Below are 26,483 nucleotides of genomic sequence, written 5' to 3'. Positions count from 1 at the left end.
CAAAAAAAACTCAATGTGTGTTTCCAACCACACTCCAACTTAACCCATGTAGACCATATAGACTGGTAGAGACAATGCAGTTTTTTTTAATCAGCATCTAACTAAAAATGCCTTATACACGCTGCTCTATTATGGATCCTTGTTGTACTGTGCTTATATTGTGTCATGCAGCCTATTGTTCCATGCGCCTGTGAGAATAAGAATCCAGGTACTTTCCCCTAGAAGATGCATTGCTTCTACTAATCTCATCTTCAAAAGCAGGAGTGGAACCTACAGGGGATCAATAGGCTTTATACTTTATTTTATTTTTTATAATGCAATTTAGGAAAGAAAAAAAAAACAAAGTGGGTTCACTCTGCATTTTTTGTTTCCATACATTGAAATACATACACGTTGCAATGTGTTTTCTTGAGATAGATATATAGATATATATATTTTTTCTGTATATGATAATGTAGTTGACTTCACTTTATTTAACAAAATTAAATGTGACAAAACAGAAACACAAAGACACAGTGGGAACCTTACCTAAGGCGAAAAACATTTCAATGAAAAGAGCTCTTGTGCCCTCTACTGTCTAAGTTTGGTATTGTGGAAACATACAAAGAAAAAAAGTGGAAGAGCTATGTAACTGATGCCAGAATATTAAACAGACAGGGGAACATCAGGTGTCCTCCGTACTCACACAGCTGAGGGAATCTGTGCCCCCCCCCAGGCCAGAAAACCATACATCTCCACTGTGGATAGCCTAGAGACATCCACTAAGACAGCGGGTGCAGTGCCAGCAGCGGCCAGATACTTGATGTTCCTTTGTAGATGTATTAGGCAAGTATACTGGACTACTTGTTGGATAAAGCTATTTATTCACAGATTCAAAGTACATGTAACCATTTTTAACATTATAAGGCTACGTTCACACACTTTCCGAGCATTAGACAGCTCTGCCCCATCACTGGGCATTGCTGACAATCAACAGCAAGTTGTTTTGTGGGGAAAGGAATCTTCCACCTCATGTACATGGAGGACTCCGGACTCCTTTCTGTGATCACACAGCTATAACAGAATAACTATTGTCTATAAGAACTATTATAATAGACTATTGTCAGCTGTCAGAAGCTATATATTATTGGGGAGTGCACAGAGGGGCTATATATTATTGGGAAGTGCACAGGGGGGCTATATACTAATGGGGGAGCACACAGAGGGGCTATGTATTATTGGGAAGTGCACAGAGGGGCTATATACTACTGGAGGAGTGCACAGAGGGGCTATATACTACTGGGAGAGTGCACAGAGGGGCTATATACTACTGGGGGAGTGCACAGAGGGGCTATATACTACTGGGGTGTGCACAGGGGGCTATATACGACTGGGGACCACACAGGGGGGCTATATACTACTGGAGAGAGCACACAGGGGGGCAATATACTACTGGGGGAGCGCACAGGAGGGCTATATACTACTGGGGGAGAGCGCACAGGGGGCTATATACTACTAGGGAGAGCGCACAGGGGGCTATATACCACTGGGGGAGTGCACAGGAGGGCTGTATATAACTAGGGGAGCACACAGGGGTCTATATACATTAGGGACACCTTAAAACTATGGTGGCACAGAGGGGTGTAACTACTTTATAGGGGTACAGGGGACCTAAGTACTGTATGTGTTGGAGCCTAAAATGTTTCTCTGGCAGATTCTGGAGAGAGGATTCACAGCTGGGGGAGACTTCAAGGTGGCCCAGGCTGGATGAAGAGAAAGAAAAGGTGACAGACTGTGATCGCAGAAGACGCCCCTGGTGAGTCACTGGATGTAACTGTACTTTGTTATAGGCTTGTAGGGTTATAGGGGTATAAGGTAACTACTGTATTTATCGGGGCTCTTAATACAGTGTGGGGTGACTTTCAGGGCATTATACTGTGTGTGGAGCTCCCATTCTGATAACGCGGGGGGGGTGTTGATTTTGAGGGCTGTGCACCGGGCCCACCAATGTATTAAAACGGTCCTGGGTGCAGCCCCCCTGCAAGGTGTTGCCCTAGGCACTGGACCACGAGTGCCTAGTGGTAAATTCGGCCCTGCCTCCCTCTTAACGTCCTTTGATATACAGCCCTGAGCACACTTGGATATAACATTATCTACACTTTAAGTGATACCTCTCCAATCCTACCTGATTTACCTTACTTCCCTGTTAGGGAAAGAATTAAATGGGGTTATCCAGTGAAATTTGTTTTTCTTTCAAATCAACTAGTTTCAGAAAGTTATACAGATTTGTAATTTACTTCTATTTGAAAATCTCAAGGAAATGTTTTCTTTTCAGTCTGGCACAGTGCTCTCTGCTGCCACCTCTGTCTGAGACAGGAACTGTCCAGATCAGCAGCAAATCCCCACAGAAATAATTTCCTGCTTTGTTGATTTGAAAAAAAAAAAAAAAAAAAATATTTTTTTACTGCATAACCCCTTTAAAGGTTACGTCCCAATTACACTAAATTAATGCCTGCATGAACATCAGCCCCAACCATCAGGGACAGAGTTAAAAGGAGGGGTCAGATGTGGGGATGGTTAGGTAGTAACTAGAGATGAGCGAACCTGGTTCGAGTCGAGTCGATCCGACCCTGAACGTTCGGCATTTGATTAGCTGAGGCTGCTGAACTTGGATAAAGCTCTAAGGTTGTCTGGAAAACATGGATACAGCCAATGACTATATCCATGATTTCCACATAGCCTTAGGGCTTTATCCAACTTCAGCAGCCACCGCTAATCAAATGCCGAAAGTTCGGGTTCGGATGGACTTGAGCATGCTGGAGGTTCGCTCATCTCTAGCAGTAACCCTAACGCTAAGCATTATGGTTGGTGCTGAGGCCAGCGCTTATCACATCGTCCCGTGAATGTCTCTGCTTACGTGATCACATGATGTGAACTTGTACCATCCTAGCAGCCCATACATGATAGGCTCTACCTGTCTCCTCCCCTTTGTCTCCACCTTGTGGTCCCAAGTGGTCAGCTGACATTGCTGGGGATCAGATAAGTACTTGACTTTGCAGGAGCATCAATGCAGAGAATGAAATTCACTAGAGGGCATCCAAATCTATTTAGGTTGTGCTGCTAATGGCACCAATGTATTCCCGAGTGTTGCAATCACTCTCCTTACTTCCCAGTAGAGCTCCTCATCTTATTTTCCTAAAACAAACACAGTCACTAAAGTCACTTTGTATCTGATTCCCATTATCCATCAATGTAAGAGAGTTTAGAAGAACCAGAGTGTCCAGAAGAATCCAACACAAACATAGGGAAAAACATTTAAAAAAAAAAACAACACAGTTATAGGACGGTTGCTGATTCCTGACTTCTGCAGTCAGAACATTGGCTGTGCCAATATGCTACCCAGCCATATGTAGGTGGGTTCACACTTTTGCTCTGATTGAATTTTTTTTGCACTCTTTCATCTGAGTGGTTTAGAAATAACTAAGTTAATTAATAATATTAATAATAATAATAATAATAATAATAATAATAATAATAATATAAATAGCCGCACCTGCGTTTATATGATGCTTGTTTCTAACATCCCTTATACTCACATACCTAAGTAACCCTTTTCAGTATGATAAAAGTATGTCTTGTAGGTTAAGCCTGGTTTGGTCTCCACAATGGAATGCTTTGAGCACGGCCACTCCTCCTGTCACACGTCCAGGTTCAGTTATCCTGACAGCTCAGGGAGGAAGTAGATTGCAGTTTCGACTGAAAGAAAGCAAACAACTTCACTTCCACTCACTAACAGCTACCTGCCTATAGGATGAAGTGTCACTTCACAACACGACAATGCACCTGTAACAGGGAGGGGGAGTACGGTGCTGCACACATGTAGCAGAGGTGTACATACATGAAGAGGCTATACAACGTCCATAGAGAGAAAGTGTTCTGATATTTAAAGTATTTTAAGCTGCAACTGACTAACTAAAAGGGGTCCAAAAGGTAAAGTTGGAGATGGGCGACAGTGCTTAGATGAACCCGATACAATGAGTCATTAGTATTAGGGTATTATATTTTGTGAAATCTACGGTTATTATGCTATTGTTTGCCTGGTTCGGGCTAGGGAAGTAGTTTCCAAACTTCTGGTTTCTGCTAAGCTAAAGAACATACATACATGTATTTACACATCAGATATTTCAAACAATAAATCGGAGATTTATTCAAATGTCTGTTTTACTAAGATCAAAGCAACAAGGACAATAGGGAAATGCAGACTAATCATTCCCTCCCAGAGAATCAACAAACTCCATACTGATTGTGGTCAGAACACAAGCTAAGCATATACGTCAATGGGGCTTACAATGTGTAGAAGAAACCAGCTATTTCCTCAACTTACATAACTGGGGTTTTTAAGAATCCATCTTAAAGGGAACCTGTCAGCTGTTTTAATAAATGATTGTATTCCCCAAGAATCAACAATGCTGGAAAACCTTTAAGGCCCTAATACACCAAGCAATTATCAGCCGTATTCAGCCGATAATTGCTATGTGTAATAACTCCTGTTAAAAGACAAAGATCAGCTGAAGATGTTGGCTGATCTTTGTCCTTCAACATGTTGAAAGATTCTTGAATGATAACAATGGTAATGACATTATCTCCTATGGGCTCCCTGGGAGATCTTTAGCCCCCCAGCTCTGACCCACTTGCTGCCAGCACAAGCAATAGCGGCGGCAGCGAGCAGGGAACGAGGAGCAAGCGAGCGCTGATCAGACAGGTCAGCACTAGCTTAAAGGGGTATTCCCCCCAAAAGAAAAAAAAATGTAATGCCCCCAAACCTAGCTATTCTTACTCACCAAGTCCCCCCGAGTATTTTGAGCCGTCTCCCATCTTTCTAGCTGCTGCCGTTCCTGAGTTACAAGTTTTTCTAAAACATGGTCTATAATCAAGATAGGAAACTACATTTCCCATCATGCAATGCTTATGTCTGATGATGAAGTAGCAGAGCTGAGATGGTGATGGCTTAGCAGAACTGAGATGATGATGGCGGCGTAGCAGAGCTGAGATGGTGATGGCATAGCAGAGCTGAGATGGTGAGACAGTGTAGCAGAGCTGAGATGGTGATGGCATAGCAAAGCTGAGATGGTGAGACTGTGTAGCAGAGCTGAGATGGTGAGACGGTGTAGCAGAGCTGAGATGGTGAGATGGCATAGCAGAGCTGAGATGGTGAGATGGCATAGCAGAGCTGAGATGGTGAGACGGCATAGCAGAGCTGAGATGGTGAGACGGCATAGCAGAGCTGAGATGGTGAGACGGCATAGCAGAGCTGAGATGGTGAGACGGTGTAGCAGAGCGGAGATGGTGAGATGGCGTAGCAGAGCTGAGACGGTGAGACGGTGTAGCAGAGCTGAGATGGTGAGACGGTGTAGCAGAGCTGAGATGGTGAGATGGCATAGCAGAGCTGAGATGGTGAGATGGCATAGCAGAGCTGAGATGGAGAGACTGTGTAGCAGAGCTGAAATGGTGATGGCATAGCAGAGCTGAGATGGTGAGATGGCATAGCAGAGCTGAGATGGTGATGGCATAGCAGAGCTGAGATGGTGATGGCATAGCAGAGCTGAGATGGTGATGGCATAGCAGAGCTGAGATGGTGAGACAGTGTAGCAGAGCTGAGATGGTGAGACAGTGTAGCAGAGCTGAGATGGTGAGACAGTGTAGCAGAGCTGAGATGGTGATGACATAGCAGAGCTGAGCTGAGATGGTGAGACGGTGTAGCAGAGCTGAGATGGTGATGGCATAGCAGAGCTGAGATGGTGATGGCATAGCAGAGCTGAGATGATGAGACAGTGTAGCAGAGCTGAGATGGTGATGGCATAGCAGAGCTGAGATGGTGAGACAGTGTAGCAGAGCTGAGATGGTGAGATGGCATAGCAGAGCTGAGATGGTGATGGCTTAGCAGAACTGAAATGATGATGATGGCGGCGGAGCAGAGCTGAGATGGTGATGGCATAGCAGAGCCGAGATGGTGAGACTGTGTAGCAGAGCTGAGATGGTGAGATTGTGCAGCAGAGCTGAGATGGTGAGACGGTGTAGCAGAGCTGAGATGGTGAGATGGCATAGCAGAGCTGAGATGGTGATGGCATAGCAGAGCTGAGATGGTGAGACAGTGTAGCAGAGCTGAGATGGTGAGATGGCATAGCAAAGCTGAGATGGTGAGACGGTGAGACGGTGAAGCAGAGCTGAGATGGTGAGACGGTGTAGTAGAGCTGAGATGGTGAGACGGTGTAGCAGAGCTGAGATGGTGAGACGGTGTAGCAGAGCTGAGATGGTGATGGCATAGCGCAGAGCTGAGATGGTGAGACAGTGTAGCAGAGCTGAGATGGTGATGGCATAGCAGAGCTGAGATGGTGATGGCATAGCAGAGCTGAGATGGTGAGACAGTGTAGCAGAGCTGAGATGGTGAGATGGCATAGCAGAGCTGGTGAGACTGTGTAGCAGAGCTGAGAAGGTGATGGCTTAGCAGAACTGAGATGGTGAGACAGTGTAGCAGAGCTGAGATGGTGATGGCATAGCAGAGCTGAGCTGAGATGGTGAGACAGTAGCAGAGCTGAGATGGTGATGGCATAGCAGAGCTGAGATGGTGATGGCATAGCAGAGCTGAGATGGTGATGGCATAGCAGAGCTGAGATGATGAGACAGTGTAGCAGAGCTGAGATGGTGATGGCATAGCAGAGCTGAGATGGTGAGACGGTGTAGCAGAGCTGAGATGGTGAGACGGTGTAGCAGAGCTGAGATGGTGAGATGGCATAGCAGAGCTGAGATGGTGAGATGGCATAGCAGAGCTGAGATGGAGAGACTGTGTAGCAGAGCTGAAATGGTGATGGCATAGCAGAGCTGAGATGGTGAGATGGCATAGCAGAGCTGAGATGGTGATGGCATAGCAGAGCTGAGATGGTGATGGCATAGCAGAGCTGAGATGGTGATGGCATAGCAGAGCTGAGATGGTGATGGCATAGCAGAGCTGAGATGGTGAGACAGTGTAGCAGAGCTGAGATGGTGAGACATTGTAGCAGAGCTGAGATGGTGATGACATAGCAGAGCTGAGCTGAGATGGTGAGACAGTGTAGCAGAGCTGAGATGGTGATGGCATAGCAGAGCTGAGATGGTGATGGCATAGCAGAGCTGAGATGATGAGACAGTGTAGCAGAGCTGAGATGGTGATGGCATAGCAGAGCTGAGATGGTGAGACAGTGTAGCAGAGCTGAGATGGTGAGATGGCATAGCAGAGCTGAGATGGTGAGACTGTGTAGCAGAGCTGAGATGGTGATGGCTTAGCAGAACTGAGATGATGATGATGGCGGCGGAGCAGAGCTGAGATGGTGATGGCATAGCAGAGCCGAGATGGTGAGACTGTGTAGCAGAGCTGAGATGGTGAGATTGTGCAGCAGAGCTGAGATGGTGAGACGGTGTAGCAGAGCTGAGATGGTGAGATGGCATAGCAGAGCTGAGATGGTGATGGCATAGCAGAGCTGAGATGGTGAGACAGTGTAGCAGAGCTGAGATGGTGAGATGGCATAGCAAAGCTGAGATGGTGAGACGGTGAGACGGTGAAGCAGAGCTGAGATGGTGAGACGGTGTAGCAGAGCTGAGATGGTGAGACGGTGTAGCAGAGCTGAGATGGTGAGACGGTGTAGCAGAGCTGAGATGGTGAGACGGTGTAGCAGAGCTGAGATGGTGATGGCATAGCGCAGAGCTGAGATGGTGAGACAGTGTAGCAGAGCTGAGATGGTGATGGCATAGCAGAGCTGAGATGGTGATGGCATAGCAGAGCTGAGATGGTGAGACAGTGTAGCAGAGCTGAGATGGTGAGATGGCATAGCAGAGCTGGTGAGACTGTGTAGCAGAGCTGAGAAGGTGATGGCTTAGCAGAACTGAGATGGTGAGACAGTGTAGCAGAGCTGAGATGGTGATGGCATAGCAGAGCTGAGCTGAGATGGTGAGACAGTAGCAGAGCTGAGATGGTGATGGCATAGCAGAGCTGAGATGGTGATGGCATAGCAGAGCTGAGATGGTGATGGCATAGCAGAGCTGAGATGATGAGACAGTGTAGCAGAGCTGAGATGGTGATGGCATAGCAGAGCTGAGATGGTGAGATGGCATAGCAGAGCTGAGATGGTGAGACTGTGTAGCAGAGCTGAGATGGTGATGGCTTAGCAGAACTGAGATGATGATGATGGCGGCGTAGCAGAGCTGAGATGGTGATGGCATAGCAGAGCTGAGATGGTGAGACTGTGTAGCAGAGCTGAGATGGTGATGGCTTAGCAGAACTGAGATGATGATGATGGCGGCGTAGCAGAGCTGAGATGGTGATGGCATAGCAGAGCTGAGATGGTGAGACTGTGTAGCAGAGCTGAGATGGTGAGATTGTGCAGCAGAGCTGAGATGGTGATGGCATAGCAGAGCTGAGATGGTGAGACAGTGTAGCAGAGCTGACATGGTGATGGCATAGCAGAGCTGAGATGGAGAGACTGTGTAGCAGAGCTGAAATGGTGATGGCATAGTAGAGCTGAGATTGTGAGATGGCATAGCAGAGCTGAGATGGTGAGACAGTGAAGCAGAACTGAGATGGTGATATGGCATAGCAGAGCTGAGATGGTGATGGCATAGCAGAGCTGAGATGGTGATGGCATAGCAGAGCTGAGATGGTGAGACGGTGTAGCAGAGCTGAGATGGTGATGGCATAGCAGAGCTGAGATGGTGAGACAGTGTAGCAGAGCTGAGATGGTGAGACAGTGTAGCAGAGCTGAGATGGTGAGATGGCATAGCAGAGCTGAGATGGTGAGACAGTGTAGCAGAGCTGAGATGGTGATGGCATAGCAGAGCTTAGATGGTGAGACAGTGTAGCAGAGCTGAGATGGTGATGGCATAGCAGAGCTGAGATGGTGACAGTGTAGCAGAGCTGAGATGGTGACAGTGTAGCAGAGCTGAGATGGTGAGACGGTGTAGCAGAGCTGAGATGGTGAGATGGCATAGCAGAGCTGAGATGGTGAGACAGTGTAGCAGAGCTGAGATGGTACCAGCCGCAGTGACTGCAGGTGATGAGGGACAGTGAGCCGCGGGCAACCGGGGGGGGAAACAATTGATGAACGGAGGGGGGGCCGCCGGTAAGCGCTGCGGGCGAACGCCCAGCAGCCGCAAGTGATGGGGGACAGTGAGCCGCGGGGCCGCCGGCAAGTGCCGCGGGCGAGCGGCTCAGAGAAATTGAAAACCGGGGGGGGGGGGGGGGTTGCTGCCGGGGAATCACCGCGAGCAATTGATGGACGGGGGGGGGGGGGGCGGGGGGGGGAGGGGGTAGATGGGGTAGGGGTGACAGTGAGTGACGGGACAGTGACGGGGGACAGTGAGCCGCGGGGCCGCCGGTGAGCGCTTACCGGCGGCCCCGCGGCTCTCAGCAATTGAAGGATGGGGGGCTGCCGGGAAGCGCCGCGGGCGAGCGGCTCGGAGCAGTTGACGGAGGGGGGGGAGGGAGGGGTGACGGGTCACAGTCAGGAGGTGAGCTCTGGGGCTGGGGGGGCACATGGTACCGGTGACTGGGGTGGCTGCTGTTAGAGAAGGAGTCAGTGACAGTTGCACTGATTGATCACCGTCTCCCTCTCTAACAGCAGCCACCGCCGTCCTCCTTCACTTCAGATTGGCTGGATTAGAAGCGCTAACCCGGCCCATTGAAGAGAAGGAGGACACGTGATGCCGTCTCGGAGGGTCGGGGCAGGAGCAGGGAGCGTGTCGGAGTGGACTTAGAGCTGATGATTATATGCAATCCGTGGGGGTGGGGGCACCTAGATAACAGCAAAACTGTGCAGAATCCTTAATAACTTTATATTGGAAAGATGGAAAGCTACGGGTGGGCAACGTATTAATGCAAAAATAATTTGGAGGGGGGGGGGAATACCCCTTTAAGGGGATTATCGGCCGTATTCGGCCTATAATTGTCTTGCGTAATAGAAGGCAACGATCAGCCGATATGTACGATGTTGGCTGATTGTTGTCTTTCAACAAATTGAAAAAAAAAAAAAATACCGCCGCTACCTTCTATGGGCTGCCCGGACAATGTAGCGATCACCCTGGCAGCCAACCTGGCTCTTACCTGCTCGCTGTCAGCTCGAGTATTAGCGCCGGCAGAGAGGGGGAACGAGAATCAAGCGAGAATCTTTACTCCTCACCATGGTCCCATGTAATAGGGGCTTTACTTATAGCTCTGTGATGTGCCGTTCCTGTGTTATTCTAACTATATAGTTATGACAGGATAACTATCTGGGTGTTACCAGTTTAGGGGGGGGGGTTCCTATACAGTCCTGCAGTGTAATACTCTATTCAGCCAATGTTTTTGTTTTAACATAAAATGAGATATAACCACTGGCAGACATCTCTCACATGGAAACAAAGGATCAGTCATGGATCAGAGGAGACCATGCCCAATCCTTGTCTCCTGTGTTGTCTGACTGCTCCCATACACAGATTAGCCATAGGATCGGCCCACATTTCTTATATGTATAAGGTCAGCTCTCTAACCTTGCCCCGCCACTGTGACAGCCGCATAGCATAAATCAGTGATATACAGCAATTGAACAATACATTCTCAGGGTAATCGTCTTTGCTAGGAATGACTAAAAATACCACTGAAAATCAAGCTGTGGACAAATATATGTAAAACATGAGTCAAGACAGGTACAGCAGGCTGGATAGCACATGGGTGTGTAACATAGCTTGCCTATAGGCACCGATGAGAAGTTGTCATGTGACATCAAATCAGATGCCGCCAGCTACACCCAGCCCAAGACAAAAGTTTGTCAGCCTCATTGAGTCCATACAAGTCCAATGCAAACATGTCCTAAGCAAAAAAAGGAGAGACATTGCCCTTCCATGATCTGCACAGTCATCTCCTGTGGTTGTGAACACTCAACCACCACCCTCGCTAATGTTGGTCATACACTTTAGATAAACCTCATCCAAATCCATCTTATGTGTATGGAGGCCTTTCATGACAGACACTGAGACGCTATATGAAATTTAAATACAAACAAAATGCCATTGATGGGCAATCCAGACTTCACCCCAGGTCTTGATGTGGTGACCTTCTTGTCCATACAGCCAGGCCTTGTTTTAGAGATGTGACAACGGCCCCAGCACCAAAGCCCTATGAAACCTTAGTCCCAACTACGGACAGGTCTCCGGCCACAGAATTACAGTACAAACAGCTTTTTCTTATTGCAACTGCATAGAGCACTTATGGATTTTGAGGAACTCTGTATAAGAAGCACACCACCACAACATACAATACTGAATATACACTATACTCCTTTTCTCCTCTAAACCTGCGGTTCCTGCTTATAAGAAAGGATGGGAAAAGGAACTTAATCGAATGTTCTTCACTCCAGAGTGGGATATATAAGTCCTCAATCTCTGTTAAGTATCAGAAGACAAATTACAAGGTATTATCTAGTTGATATTGGGTCCCAACTCTTTTACATTCTTTGTAACCCAGCCTACTAGAAAGGAATTGGCGTTGCGAGATAGCTCGAAGCTTTATGGCATATATTTGGTGGGAATGTTCAAGCTTGCAGCCATTTTGGGAAAAAGGTCATTGATCTCCTAAAACATATACTACTGTACAAGTGAGCAACGAACCAGGGGTACTGGTACTGTCCATCCTTCTGGAAAAAGTAAAGGTCCTTAATACGCTTTCGATTATCCACAGCTCGCTCAGTGATCCCTAGGCGGTGGACGAGCAAAGAGGCACCAACTGTTGTAGAATGGCTTAGAGAGGTTATGAAGATTCAACATGTGGAAGAGTTTAGGGCTGAGATACACAACAACCCCGGCCCTGTAGTGAAGCTGTGGCTGCCATGGTAAGCTTTCTTGGACACCCCCCTAGTACTGTAGTCTTAAGGTTTGAGGGCTCTACCAGAGTCGTTTTTCAATATCTTTATGTAATTAATGTTATCTCTTCTCACTTATCTCTTCTTGAGGACCGCTTTGGCATCCCCCTCCATACTCCCTTTCCCTCTCCCTTCCTAGTTAGACATTTTAATGCAGAGACTTTTGCGTTGGAGCTTCTTAGGCGCTTATGTGAGGTCTCATGATTTGAAACTTACAATACAATACAATACTTATATACCTTATTATATACTTAATGCTTAAATAAATAAAGAAAGAAAAAATACAAACAAAATGCAGTGCTTACCAAGAGCATACAAAGTGAATAAAAAAAAAAAAACACCCCATTCAACATAATGCACTATTAACAAATGTGAGCGTTAAACACACCATAACCAAGTGTAACAAAGCCTCATATTAGCTGTGCTGGAAAAAAAAAAACAGAGAAGAAAAATTTCACCTACGTAACAATGTTTATCACTGCTAAAAAAAAAAAAAAAAAACTAAACAAAGAAAAAAAACGTTCCTTCTGAAGGTTGACCAATTGTGATGTGCATGCATATCTGTGTCATTTGCACACCTCCCCGGGCTTAGCATTCACACCCCATTCTGGAATGAAGACCACAGGTCTTAAAGGCATTAAATGATAGAATTGATTGGGGGGGGGGGGGGGGGGGGGCAGAATTTGAGCGAAGCAATAATACTAAAAAGGGGCACCAAAAGGAAACCAGAAGCTGAGACAAACGCTGGCCTCATTCTTCACCAAGGGCAGCCGTATTAAACACTCAGTTATTTTGGCATTCATTATTACTTGAACTTGTCCCCCAGATTCAGGGAGAAAGGCATGACCGTAACTCCGCAGCTTCTGCCAACTTACACAGTCAAGCTTCCAGATGGCATCTGTAGGCTAGGCAACCAGGCTGGCAGCTGAACAAGAAAGCCTTACCTCACAGTAAGTGCTGTAATCCCAGAGATGGGGCAGGAAAATATCACAAGTTCATGGTCTACAAAGTGTGGGATTTTACAGGGGGCCTTAGGCGATGATATAAGTGACCAAATGACAGATTGCATTCGGTATAACCTGTCCTCACGAGACACGCACAGATGTGGGCGACACTGAGTAGGTTCTTATAAAGCAGATACTTAAGTGTCTACAGAATAGAAACCCTTTCATAAGATTCTCCTAATATAGTCTCCACTATGTTCACAGACAGACATAAATAAGTATTTTGGCATCAAAAACTCAGATGACAATCAAATAGCTCCTCTGAAGTAGTTTCCATCTAAAAAGGGCCCCTAGATGAGTTACCTGAGAAAACAGAGCTCTCTTTGATGGTGAAGTACTGCTGAGCTGACGCTACCCTGTCGGAGCAGTACCAAACCGACTTTCCTATGTCATTTCACTTTCCTGGTATACAGGGGTTATCCAGAATTAGAAAAGGCATGTCTTCTTTCTTGTAAAAACAGCACTAACCTAGTCCTCAGGTTGTGCGTGGTACTGCAATTCAGCTCCATTAACTTTAATAGAACCGAGCTGCAAAACCTACACAAAACCTACACCCAAACTGAGGTTAGGAGAGGGTCTGTTTCTGGAAGAAAGCAGCCATGTTTTTCTAAGCTTGGATAACCCCTTTAAGTGTATTGGATGTGGCCTCCTCCCACACCTCATTTATCATGCTCGCAGGCGCAAATCATGACGCAAATCTACACCTGCTGCCATCAATAGTATTTTTTTTACTCAGGTTCTTCGCAGTGGTATTAGTTTGTAGATCTCCTATAACATGCCTCATTGCAGCTATCTAGCCTATCTGCCTGCCCTGCAGAGTAACACATGGTGGGTCCAGTTGTACCGGCCTCCATGCAGGCTAACTGCACTCCCCAATTTCACCTCCAGGGGACTGTCTACACTCTCTAGGATCGGCACCAAACCTCTGCTAATTAAAGGGATACTCCACCTATGTCTACCTCTGCAGAAGCATATAGTGTTACTTACCCATCTGCCCAAGATCTGAAAGCACCAAACATCCATTTGTTTCGTGGGTATTTAATCCCATGCAACAGTCTTCAATCACACGGCTGTAAGAACCCCCGATGTGCACCAAAATGAGGTTGATGTCCATTATAGGAAAGCAGGCAAACTGTTCCAAAAACTTTTTTTTTCTGAAAGGCTTTCCGGATTTCTTCAGATGGGATCTAATCCTAGTAATCCCCTGTGCCAAGACCATCACCAATTGGCAGAACGAAAGGGCAACAGTGCTCGGCTGAGTGCAGTGCCTGTTCATGCCTGCTAGGAACACTATATAAGTTCATAGACAGTCCATAAACTTTCGATTGTTTTCCTTTGGATCTATACATTGCTCCATGCAGAGCTGAACAGTGATGAGCAGACACAAACAGGCACAGCGCTCCGCTTGGACCTCCAGCAATCAAAAACTCTGACATGACGTTCTGACGTCAGTAGTTTTTGAAAACTTTAGGTACCTTTAAAATGGGTTGTCTGTTATGAGAAAACTTCTTTGTCTAAAGTGTTTTTCTAGGACTTTTATATAAATGGTCTTTCCTTATGCTGCGTTTACACAAAGCGATTAATTCGCCCAATCAATCTTTTAACGATTTTAAAGCAACAATTTGGTTTTTATAACGATCAGCGTTTAGACAAGCAAATCATTAGAAAAGTCATTATTGCGATCGTTTTTAAGATCGCTTAAGCCCATCTCACACATAGGGTGAATCTTTTAAAGACTGAATTTTTAGCGAACGACCAACAACGATTTGAGAACATGTTGAAAGATCACTATGAACGATTTCTCGCTCGTCACTTGATCGTTCGCTGTTTTTACACGAGCCAATTATCGCTCAAATGCAATCGTTATTGCAAAAATTCAAACAATAATCATTCCATGTTAACGCACCATTAGAAGTAGAACCCTGGGGGCCAGACACCTGATAGCCCCACTCATCTAGTAACTGAATAGCCTGCAGCTCAACAGTGTCCAAGTCATCGTTTACCAGGCATAGCGCCATACACTTTTATGTGGCTGTTCCTGGTAAAGCACCACTGTCCCATTCAATTGATTAAAGGGGTTATCCAGCACTACAAAAACATGGCCCCTTTTCCCCCTCTGTTGTCTCCAGTTCAGGTGCGGTTTGCAATTAAGCTCCATTTACTTCAATGGAACTGAATCCCAAACCCCACCCAATCTGGAGACAAGAGGGGAAAAGTGGTCATGTTTTTGTGACGTTGGCCCTTTAAAACTAAGCTGAAAGTTGGACCCCATTAATCTAAAAAAAAAAGACCATTAATATATAAGTCCCAGAAACCCCCTTTAGATATTTTACCCTTTAGTGGTGCCATTCATAGTACTCTGACAAAGCTGAAAAAGAAAGTGGATGCCACAGTCGTAGTCACCGGATCAATATTTTTTAATAGTACAAGGAAGGAGAAGGTACTAAGGCTTAACCAGTCAGGAATTCACTAATGATTCATACAATTGGCATTGCTCAATAGCATAACACATTGTATAAGACATCATGCCACCTTATCTGATAATCTATGATGGTGGTAAAATTGTTATGAACATTGACTTGTTTAACCTGATATAAGTAGGATGTGCTCATCTTCCTCTCCCTGGGTCTATGATATTTTGCACGTATATAACCAATCTATGGTAATGATAAAGGGTAATGCATCAGGCAGCCTTAGGATGACATTCAGCGAATAGGTCATTTCCATAGTCAGAATAGGTGAGCAGTGAACTATGGCACTTCCCATTCATGCAGTGACCTGGCCTAGTCTAGAGTGTAACATCAGGTATTTAACCCCTTAAGGACCGGGCCAATTGTCACTTTTGCCTTTTCGTTTTTTCCTCCTCGCCTTCTGAGAGCCATAACTCTTTTACTTTTCCACCTACAGGGCAATGTGAGGTCTTGTTTTTTTTTAGGAACAGGTGTACTTTGTAATGGTATCTTTCAATCTGCCATAAAATGAATGACAGAACCCCCAAAATATCATTTATGGGGTGAATTTGGGTAAAAAAAAAATATGATTCCACAAATTTTGGGGGGTTCCATGTTTACGTATGAATTTTTATGGTAAAACTGGCATGTTTTTCTTTATTCTATAGGTCGGTCTGAACACAGCGGTATGCAGGTTTACTAGGTTTTCTAATGTTTTACTATTAGTATTAGCAATAAAACTTTTTTTTTATTGCAAATAGGTAATGTTTAAAATGGCCGCATTGTGACTCTTAGGGTGCCTTCACACCTACCGGATCCGTAGCAGATCTCACTTCTGTGGATTCGCAGCGAGATCAGCTGCGGATCCAGTACCATTGATGCCTATGTTAGCACATACCCGCAGCGGGATTGACATCCCGCTGTGACTATGTGCTTTAACCCCCTGGTGCCCACAGCCCCGCCGCTCGCATTAGCCCCGCCACAGGCATCCTCTATCCCCGCCTCTATCATCACCGCTGCCCGCATCCTCCATCCCGGCCCCCCCATCATCCCCGCCGCCCGCATCCTCCATTCTCCCCGCCGCCCGCATCCTCCATCCCTACCGCCCGCATCCTGCTGCCCGTCGCCGAGAGCATATACATTACCTGCTCGGCGGCGCGGCTTCAGTGAGGCTCCCGGCTCCAGTCCCGCTCAGCCAATCAGCGCACGGCAACACTGATCGGCTGAGCGGGATCGGGAGCCTCACTGCAGCCGCGCCGAGGAGCAGGTACTGTATGCTCTCGGCGACGGGCAGCAGGATGCGGCCAGCGGTGCTGATAGGGGGCCGGGATGGAGGATGCGGGCGGCGGTGCTGATGGGGGCGGGGATGGAGGGTGCGGGAGATGATGGGGGGCCGTGATGGAGCATGCGGGCGGCGGTACTAATGGGGGGCCGGGATGGAGGATGGCGGCAGCCGGGCTGATGGGGGGCCGGGATAAAGGATGCGGGCGGCGGTGAGGATAGAGGCGGGGATAGAGGATGCCGGTGGCGGGGCTAATGCGAGTGGCGGGGCTGTGGGCGCCAGGGGGTTAAAGTACATAGTCACAGCGGGATGTCAATCCCACTGCGAGTATGTGCTAACATAGGCATCAATGGTACTGGATCCGCAGCTGATCTCGCTGCGAATCCGCAGAAGTGAGATCAGCTACAGATCCGGTAGGTGTGAAGGCACCCTTATAGTGTTTTTATTTTGTCACCTACAGGGTTGTATAGGGCATCTAGATCAGACGTAGCATTTACTTTTTATTAATTTTTTTTTTTATACCTAAAGTGTAATTTAAAAAAGTAATCTCTGCGTTTTATATACCGCTTTTTGTTCACGACGTTCACTGTGCGGGAATAATATTGTTTTATTTTAATAGATCGGACAATTACGCACGCTTATTATATGCTAATTGACTATTATTTTTATGGGTTTTATGTATAAAATGGGAAGGGGGGTGATTTTCACTTTTATTGAGCGAGGAGCATTGGGACATTTTTGAAAACTTTTATTTATTTTTTTGTTTTTACATTTTTTAAATCCTCTTAGGGGACTTTTACATCAATTCATTAGATTTCATACACTGATCACTGCTATGCCAGCAGGGATCAGTGTTATCTGTGATCTTCTGATAGAGCCTGCCTGTGGCCTGTGGCAGACTATATCAGAAGATCGGACTGCACGGAGGTATGGAGTAGACCTCCGGCAGTCGGACAGTGTGATCATGACCCCCGCAGACACGCTGCAGGGGTCCCGATATGTAAGTGACAGGAGATGCCTAATCTGAAGGAGGCGGGACCCGTATGAAGTCCGTTCGGATCCCGCCTCCTTCACTGAGTGGCTGAGCAGCTCTGAGACGTAGCGTCTCGGGCGGCGTCAGACTCCAGGAAGCGGTCGGGAACCGGGCACCGGAGCGCCGTGATGCGGGACCCGCCGCTGGAACCGGGGAGGTAAGTGGACGTCTTTTATTTCAGCCACCTCCTCCCCGGTCTTCCAAAAAAAGTGCCCCCACACTGGAGTACCCCTTTAATGGTAGGCACCCGCAACATTGCGGTCGCCCGTCATTGAGGGTGAGGCCCTGGTTGCAAATAGCAGCCAGTCCTCACCTGCTATGGAGCGAGCTCAGCTCCTGAGCCGGCTCTATAGCCCGGGACCACGCCAGGGCGTACATTTACATCCTCCTGTCTTAAAGCCCAGGCAGCGGGAGTGTAAATGTACACCCGTGGTCCTCAAGGGGTTAAAGGAGGAGTCCAGGGTCAGATTTTTTATTTTTTAAGAGACAGGGAGGAGGGGAACTCTTTTGAAAAATAAGTCTGACCCCAGACTTTTGTTGTGAGGTTTGAACCTTAAAGCGTAACTGTCATTTCAGGGTCATTTTTCTGAAAACATTAAATATCAACAGTACAAGTGATTTTAAGAAATTCTGTTATACGTTTTATTTACTAAAAGAGTTTCCTTCTGTACTGAAAAAGCAATCTCCCAGCCTCCCCCCTCACATCAGAACAAGAAGGATTTCTGTCTACATTATGTGGCTATGGAGAGGGGAGGGGCTGTTAGGAGTGACTGAGCACGGAGCAGTCCTGCACAGCACAACACCCTGCAATCTTCTCTCAATAAGTTCATAGATAAGCACTGACCTTTCTGACACCTGAATCCTGCGGTTTAGGTGCCCCGAGAGTCTAGAAACAGCTGTCCTTCATGTCACCTCTTCCTGCTCCCTCATCTCCCTCAGCCCCTCCCCCCTTCATAGGCTTACAATGGAGAGAGCAGAGCCTGTCTTCACTGGCTTCTCTGTAATGAAGACGTGTTTGCCTGATAATGCACAGATAAGAAGTCAGGGGGGAGGCTGGGAGATTGCTTCTTGAGTACAGAAGGAGGCTTTTTTGGCTGATGAAACCTATTACAGAGTTTCTTAAAATCGCTTATACTACTGATTTCTGCAATAAAAAAAAACATGACAGTTACGCTTTAAAGGGAACCTGTCACCCCCCGTACCGGGGTGACAGGCTCCCGACCCCCCGTTAGAGACCCCTATACTTACCTCATCCCGCCGGGTCCCGCTTCTGGATTCGGTCGGGTCCCGGAGATCTCAGCCGCTGCAGCCCGGCGCGCGCGCTGAGAGATGAGTCCAACACCCATAGAGAATGACAGGAGAGTCCAGCGCTCCGTCATTCTCTATGAGCGTTGGACTCATCTGTCAGCGCGCGCGCCGGGCTGCAGCGGCTGAGATCTCCGGGACCCGACCGAATCCAGAAGCGGGACCCGGCGGGATGAGGTAAGTATAGGGGTCTCTAACGGGGGGTCGGGAGCCTGTCACCCCGGCACGGGGGGTGACAGGTTCCCTTTAAGGGTAGCTTCAAATGTACCGCTTCGCTGCCGATTTTACGCAACAAAATCGCAGATCCGCCCCGAGATTTTAGATGCAGAAAAATCGCATGAATTGACCTGCGTATTATGTGCGTAATTTACGCTGCGTTTTTTATATATACATAATACGCAGGTCAATTCATGCGATTTTTCTGCATCTAAAATCTCAGGGCTGTTCTGCGATTTTCTTGCATTTTGCGTGCATAAAAACAGCAGCGATACGGTACGTGTGAAGCTACCCTCAAAATGTACAGAACAACAAGCTACAAGGAAGACGATAGCCTGAAACTCAGAGCACTCAGAAACTCAGATCAACTTACAGTCAGACAAGGAAGCAGGCGGTGTTATTTATCACAGCTTTTGCATATTATAGAAAGGTAGCATGAAGCTAGACCTCACAGGTTGGAATGAACTAATGATACAATACAACTGTTAAACAAAATTAGCTCCAAGCACTTATGCGTTTCCCACAGTACATACTTTCTCTGGTTCCTTACATGTTCTGGGAGTGTGGTCGCGAAATCTTGCACAAAGGATCACCTTACATTACCATAAGCTAAGAGCTGTGTACGATGCCGTGCCTGCTGCTGGTAAAACTTATGCTCCGTTTACACGGACCGATAATTCGCCCGATCGTACGATTAGCGATTTCGGAGTATTTTTTTTTTTTATAACGATCAGCGTTTAGACGAAACGATATATCGTATGGAAAAATTCTTCGGCGTAATTCATTCGGCGGAATGCGGAATCAGCCGGCCCATAGAATGGAGTCTATGGAGCCGACGGAATTCCGTGGAATTTATCCGTGAGAATTCCTCAGTGTGAACCCACCCATACATTATATAGTAAAGTAGTTGTCAGGGGAGCAGAAGGTGGCTGAAGTTTCCTTCTCCTCGTCACTCACTTTCTCCATCTCAGAAGTCTTCTGGAATGTAGAGGGGGCAAGTGCGTATCCTAATTATTGTATGGGGGGCAAAACCATGCCTATATACCATGTCATCGCAACATCAGGGACATTGTGCAGCTATTGGACATGGCGTTTAGATTAAAGATGAGTGGACCGGATTAGTTTTGCTTCGTACAAAGCAAAACCGATCTGCGCTAGTATCCCTGAGGCTGGCGGCTCCGTGCAGAGGGAGGATACCGCCTTGAAAACACGGACACAGCCATAGCCATAACTGTATCTATGTTTTTCAAGCATTTTCCAGGCAGTATCCTCCCTCTGCACAGATTGTTTTAGCTTCTAACTAATCTGGTTCACTCATCTGTAATTATGATGATTGGCCCCATTATTTTTTACTTTAAGGGTATAAACACACACACCGTATACGCAGCGTATTTACTGCTGCGATACGCAGCAAATACGCAGCAAATACGCAGCAGATTGGATCTAAATAACTGAACACAGCATCAAATCTGCACCATCAAATCTGCTGCAGATCTGCTGCGTATACGGTGTGTGTGTTTGTACCCTCACGCTGCATGAATGACAAGTAATTGGGGGGGGGGGGGGGGGGGGGGGGGGGGGTTTCTCTGGTGGCTTCTGCCTTCCTTGCATTTGATTCTCCGCGGTAGCAGAAGTTGGATGCTGCCCTATAGAGTCCTGAAAAACACTGATACAGTCATACAGGCATATCGTATTTTTGCAGCCAAGGGGAACCAAATGCTGAGCGTTGGGAGAACATTGCCAAACCCAAACAGTTTGACAGGTCGACTCAACACTAAAGATAATCACTTTTCATGTGCCCTAATGGGACATATGGGAATCATAGAGGAGGGCTCTCCCTTTCAGGACTTCCTTCTACTATCCAGAATAAAAAGCCACTAACAGAGTGGTAGTCATAGTGGAGGACCTGCTGGCCATTCATTCCTTAGATCGGAAGGTCTGGCATGTAATACTCTGTATCCCTTTCAGTGCATTCTCCATGAGTACGGCTGGCCTCAGCTTCCTGCCAGTAAGAACAGCTGATGGCCTGGGATTTCAGAGATTGGAAGCAAACAGGAGCGACTAAACAACAAATGCTCAAAAACCCACACAGTGTTAGTGACTTTACATCTAGTATTACTCCCCGAGTCTAAAGTCTTAGATCAAATTCTGATTGATGGAAGCAACTGCTCCCTACAGTGATGGGTCATATAAGGGTCTGAAAAAAAAAATATTTTGCTAAACAGCATTTTTATCTCAATTTCCTAGTGGGTCAGATAGTATATGTGGGGGGGGGGGGGGGGTACCCATTGACATATTAGCCCTTGTACACTGCCTAATGCTGCGTTTACACGGAGCGATAATTTGCCCGATTGTACGATTAATGATATCGAAAGAACAATGTTTTTTAGAACAATCAGCGTTTAGACGGAACGATATATCCTACGGAAAAATCGTTTTGCGATCGCTTAAGCCTATCTCGCACATTGGTAAAATCGGTGAACGACTGAACGATTTTCGATTTTTTTTTTTACGAACAACGATTTTAGAACATGTTGTAAGATGAAAATGAACGATTTCTCGCTTGTCGTCTGATTGTTCGCTGCGTTTACACGTACGATTATCGTTCGAATTCGATGTTCCCTAGAGACGTAGGCAAAAACAGAACACCACACATGACCCTAGAGACATGTCCGAAGTCGTAATCAGTCAAAGCCTAGGTGTTCACTCCACAAATTTTTTATACAATGTTTATCAGTACGTAAATGGTGCTGTCAATAGGTTACATTTGTCTCACAAAAAACAAGCCCTCGTACAGCTAGGTCAACGGAAAAAATAAAAATGTTATTGGACAGTTATTGGATGGAAAAAAAAATAAAATGGACACACTAAGATTGTCTGCGTTCTTCAAGGGTCACTGTTAAAAAGAACTTTTGACGTGTCATCAGGCATGTTAAAAGTTTTTGATCGCAGCGGGTCTCAATGCTGACACCCACTGCAATCATGAGTTATAGATGGAGAGAGATGCAGTAGCCATGTCCTTCCCTCTCCAAAACGGCCAATTCTGACATTGTAAGTCTGTGAGGCTACATTGTTGGAAATTGTGGCCAGCCAGGGGGAGGATTTGGCTGTGGACACATTCTCTCCCCGGCTATATCTCCTGATCACAGCAGGTGTCAGCAGCGAGACCTGCTGCGATCAGTAACTTTTGACATGCCTGATGAAATAACCAAGCAAAAGAAGATCCAAGAGCACCTGGGTAACTAAGTACACATAGGCCTTTTATGTAGTCTGGGGGATGCACGTTGGAGAGTCCACTATCCCAGGAGGGGACACAGCAACAACTTGAGAAGCATCAGGAAATCTGGTGCATATGGAGAATACATCTACAGAGCCCAGTCAGGTGGTTACACTGTGGATTCGGGTTCTCCTGCTGGATAGACTCGCGTACACTTATTCCATAGAGAAGTGTCCAGTAAAGAAGAAAGCAATGAAACCTATCCCATCCGGTATGTGCAGCAGTGCACCCAGTCTATAGGAATACACAGACCTATCAGGGGAGATAACACAGCTAGAAGTAGTCACTCCCACACTGAGGAAACTCCCGGAATATCTACAGAGGCTTGTTCTTCAGGTGTTTCTATAACTGCACCCACAAGAGTTTCATATAACCAACCTCTTATTTAAAAGGACTGGTCAGCTACACAAAGCGTTCAATAGACGTCCCCACAACCGGAATCTCCACTTATCCAGAAGCCATAGAGGTCTAAGGCCGGGTGAGAGAAGTGGGAGCAAGGGTTCAACCATGTCCACAAAGCAGAAGATATCGGATTCAACAGTTTAAAGGGGTATTCCAGCATTAAGCATATGTTGCTGTGCCAGGATTAAAAAAAAAAAAAAAAAAAAAAAAAAAAAAGGAGTAAAATTTAAACTTTAATGGTGCGTTCACACCTACAGGATCTGCAGCTGATTTCATTTAAATAACTGAACACAGCATCAAGTCTGCTGCAGATCTGCTGCAGATCCTGTAGGTGTGAACGCACCCTAAGTGTGCGTTTACACCTACAGGATCCACAGCAGATTTGATGCTGTGTTCAGTTAATTAAATGAAATCTGCTGCGGATCTGCTGCGGATGCGCAGCAGAAAATCAGCTGCAGATCAGGTAAGTGTGAACGCACCATTAGGGTGCGTTCACACCTACAGGATCTGCAGCAGATTTGATGCTGTGTTCAGTTATTTAAATGAAATCTGCTGCAGAAAATCAGCTGCAGATCCTGTAGGTGTGAACGCACCATTAAAGGGAACCATTCACCCCGTGGCCCCCGGCAGAAACTGACATACAGTGACATAAAGGTCAACATACTTACCACATCGCTCCCGGTCCCGTCCCGGATCCCGTTGTTGACACGGAGAAATCGCCGATTCTTCTTCTCCCGCCCATTATGGTAATGAGCTGAGATGAGTCCAACGTCCATAGGAAACGACGGACGAGTCCAACTTATTCATGAGGTCCTCTTCTCGTCGCCGCCCATCCACGCCTCCTGGAACCTGATTGACGTCTTCAGTCTTCTGCCGAATTCCCGCGCAGGCGCCGCTGTGATGGTCTCGTCACCTCTTCTGCGCCCGCGCGGTAAACAGGATACGGTCTTCGAGTAAATCGGCGCACGCGCAGTAAACAGTGAAGCTGCGGAGCGGCTTCAATTGTGAACTGCGCATGCGCCGAAAACGACTGTCACGGCGCCTGCGCGGGATCCGGCGAGAAGAAAGAAGACGAGGAGGAAGAGGACCTGGAGTCAATCAAGTGTCGGAGGCGGGGAGAAGGCTGGACTTCGGACCCGGCGGCGCTCATTACCATAATGGGCGCGAGAAGAAGAATCGCCGATTTCTCCGTGTTAACAACGGGCTTCGGGACGGGACCGGGAGCGATGTGGTAAGTATATTGACCTTTATGTCACTGTATGTCAGTTTCTGCCGGGGGCCACGGGGTGAATGGTTCCCTTTAAGGGGTATTTTCATAATATTTTCAAATCAACTGGTGTGAGAAAGTTATATAGATCTGTAATGGTGCGTTTACACAAAACAATAATTGGCCCGATCGTACGATTAACGATGTCGGAGTAGCGATTTTTTTAGACGGTTTAGACGGTACGATATATCGTACGGAAAATCGTTTTGCGATCGCTTAAGCCTATCCCACCCATTGGTTAAATCGGCGAACGACTGTTCACACGGAACAATCTGCGAATTTTTTTGCGAACGACGATTTGATGACATGTTGAAAGATCAAAATGAACGATTTCTCGTTCGTCGTTTGATCGTTCGCTGCGCTTACACATACGATTATCGTTCAAATTTGAACGTTATCGCGCAAATTCGCACGATAATCATTATGTGTAAACGCACCTTAAATGACTTCTATAAATGCCGGGTATATACCATAATAACCAGAAGCCCCCCCCCCATGTCTGCCATCTAGTGATGGGATCACAGTTACAGCACAATAGGCACCTCCATAATACCATCTGTGTACCTTTTTTTTATTAGATTACACCCCACAAAAAAGGTTAAAAAATTCTCACTACATTGTATGGTGCTATAAAAAAAACCTGATAAAACGCAACTCATCCCTCAGAAAACGAGCCCCAAGTCAATGGAAGACTGAGAAACAGTTATGATTCTGCGACAATAGTGATCATAGATGGATATAAATGTCGGTTCTCAATTAATTAATTTTAATAGGAAAATGATAAATCTGCAGCGTGTGAACAGACCCAGCAGCATAGAAGTGTACAAAACGTTTTACACGCGTACAAGGTGCTGCCCAAGTGTCAGGAGCTCTCCGTCTTTTCCCCCATTAGAAGCAATGCAGTTTCCCAGAAGCGCAACAGGTGCACAACAAGTAACCGGAGCGGCAGCTGAGTGCCCCGTACACACACAGCCCCCGGTACCGGGCTATACTTACTGCGGGGCCCAGAAGTGTTTGCCGCTGCTGTTCCCCATCTCGTCCCGGACACCTCCATAGAGCGCCCAGCAGCAGCTTCCTGGTCTGTACTTGGCCCGGAGGGACAGGGGGCGGAGTCTGTCAGGTGAGACTGACAGATGCCCCACATTGTGCCGCTCAGTGATTGTACTGAGGGGCGTGACCTGGAAGGTAGGTGTGGGCGGGGACACGCAAATTAAACCCTGAGGTGGGCGGGGCCTCTTAGTTGGCTGTGGGCGGGGTGACGAAATTTACCGCTAATGTGCTGTTATTTGATTTTTGTGTGGGGCGGGGCGTTAGGTGGTGAGGGCGGGGCGTTAGGTGGTGAGGGCGGGGATAGGCAAATCTCTACTTATGTGTCGCTATTTGATTTTTTTCAGGTGGGGCGGGGCGTGTCAGGTGGTTGGGGGCGGGGTTTTACAGAGAACCGAGTGCTTAGTGTACACTGAGAAAGAAAACGGAAAGGAATGTACTAGAAATGTACACAGCAGGGTGAGCTGTAGTAGTGATAATACTATAGGATAATAGACATCAGCCAGGATTAGAAACAGCGCCACTCTTGTTCTCAGGCTGTTTGTGGTATTGCAGCTTAGTTCCATTGAAATTAATTGACAAGATTCTGAGGATAAAGCAGTGGCATCGCAGGCAAGTGATATCCATTACCCAGCTACAGCTCCCATCACCTGTTCATACTATAAGCAGATGATGGGAGCTGTAGTTCAGTGTATATGCGGCGGATCGGCGGGCTTACTGTGATATCCTAATGTATTGAATGAATACATTTATGCAATACTTTGGGAAGCAGGGACACTTGGTCCCCAAAGTATTTCATAGATGTATTTATTCAATAAAGCACTGTACACTACACTACATTACATTACATAGAAATCCATAGAAACAATAAAGTCCCATAGACTTCTATATAGAGAGCGCCCCCTGCTGGACACTCCATAGGAATTACACCTTTCGTCGTGACGTGACTGGATCTGAGAGAATTCTAACACTTCCTGATCTACTAAATTAAGGGAAATAGCCCTATATGTGCACTTCCCATAATTAATGTACATTAGAAATTTGTAACAACATATCAAAATTTAATTTTGGCCAGACTTCTCCTTTAAGCAGGTGGAGGTTTTTATGGACTGTGCAAAATTTTATGGTTGTTGCGCGAAAATCATCATTAGACGAAAGTGCTTTTATACATCTTGCAAAATTTATTGCACAATTTATGCGTTTTTTGCAGTCCGTTTTTTTTTCATCCTTTTTTGCAACAAAAAAATGAATTGAAAAACGGATCAAAACGCATCTCTTTTTAGTTTACACAAAAATGCGT

At 46.5% G+C, this 26,483-nt stretch overlaps 1 long non-coding RNA gene across 1 annotated transcript in view; it reads right to left on the bottom strand.

Moving 5' to 3' along the window:
* LOC138769667 (uncharacterized) overlaps positions 1-25,280 on the bottom strand; it is a 27,907-nt gene extending 2,627 nt beyond the window's left edge. Inside the window, exon 1 of the long non-coding RNA XR_011359280.1 lies at positions 25,133-25,280. This is a non-coding gene — a long non-coding RNA (uncharacterized lncRNA). The remainder of the gene's footprint in view (positions 1-25,132) is intronic.
* Between the last annotated feature and the right edge of the window lie 1,203 nt (positions 25,281-26,483).

Source organism: Dendropsophus ebraccatus, chromosome 12, assembly GCF_027789765.1.
Source record: "Dendropsophus ebraccatus isolate aDenEbr1 chromosome 12, aDenEbr1.pat, whole genome shotgun sequence".
In the NCBI taxonomy this organism is placed as follows: Eukaryota; Metazoa; Chordata; class Amphibia; order Anura; family Hylidae; genus Dendropsophus; species Dendropsophus ebraccatus.
Note: the sequence above shows the minus strand (reverse complement) of the source record. Positions and strands in the feature narration are given on the sequence as shown.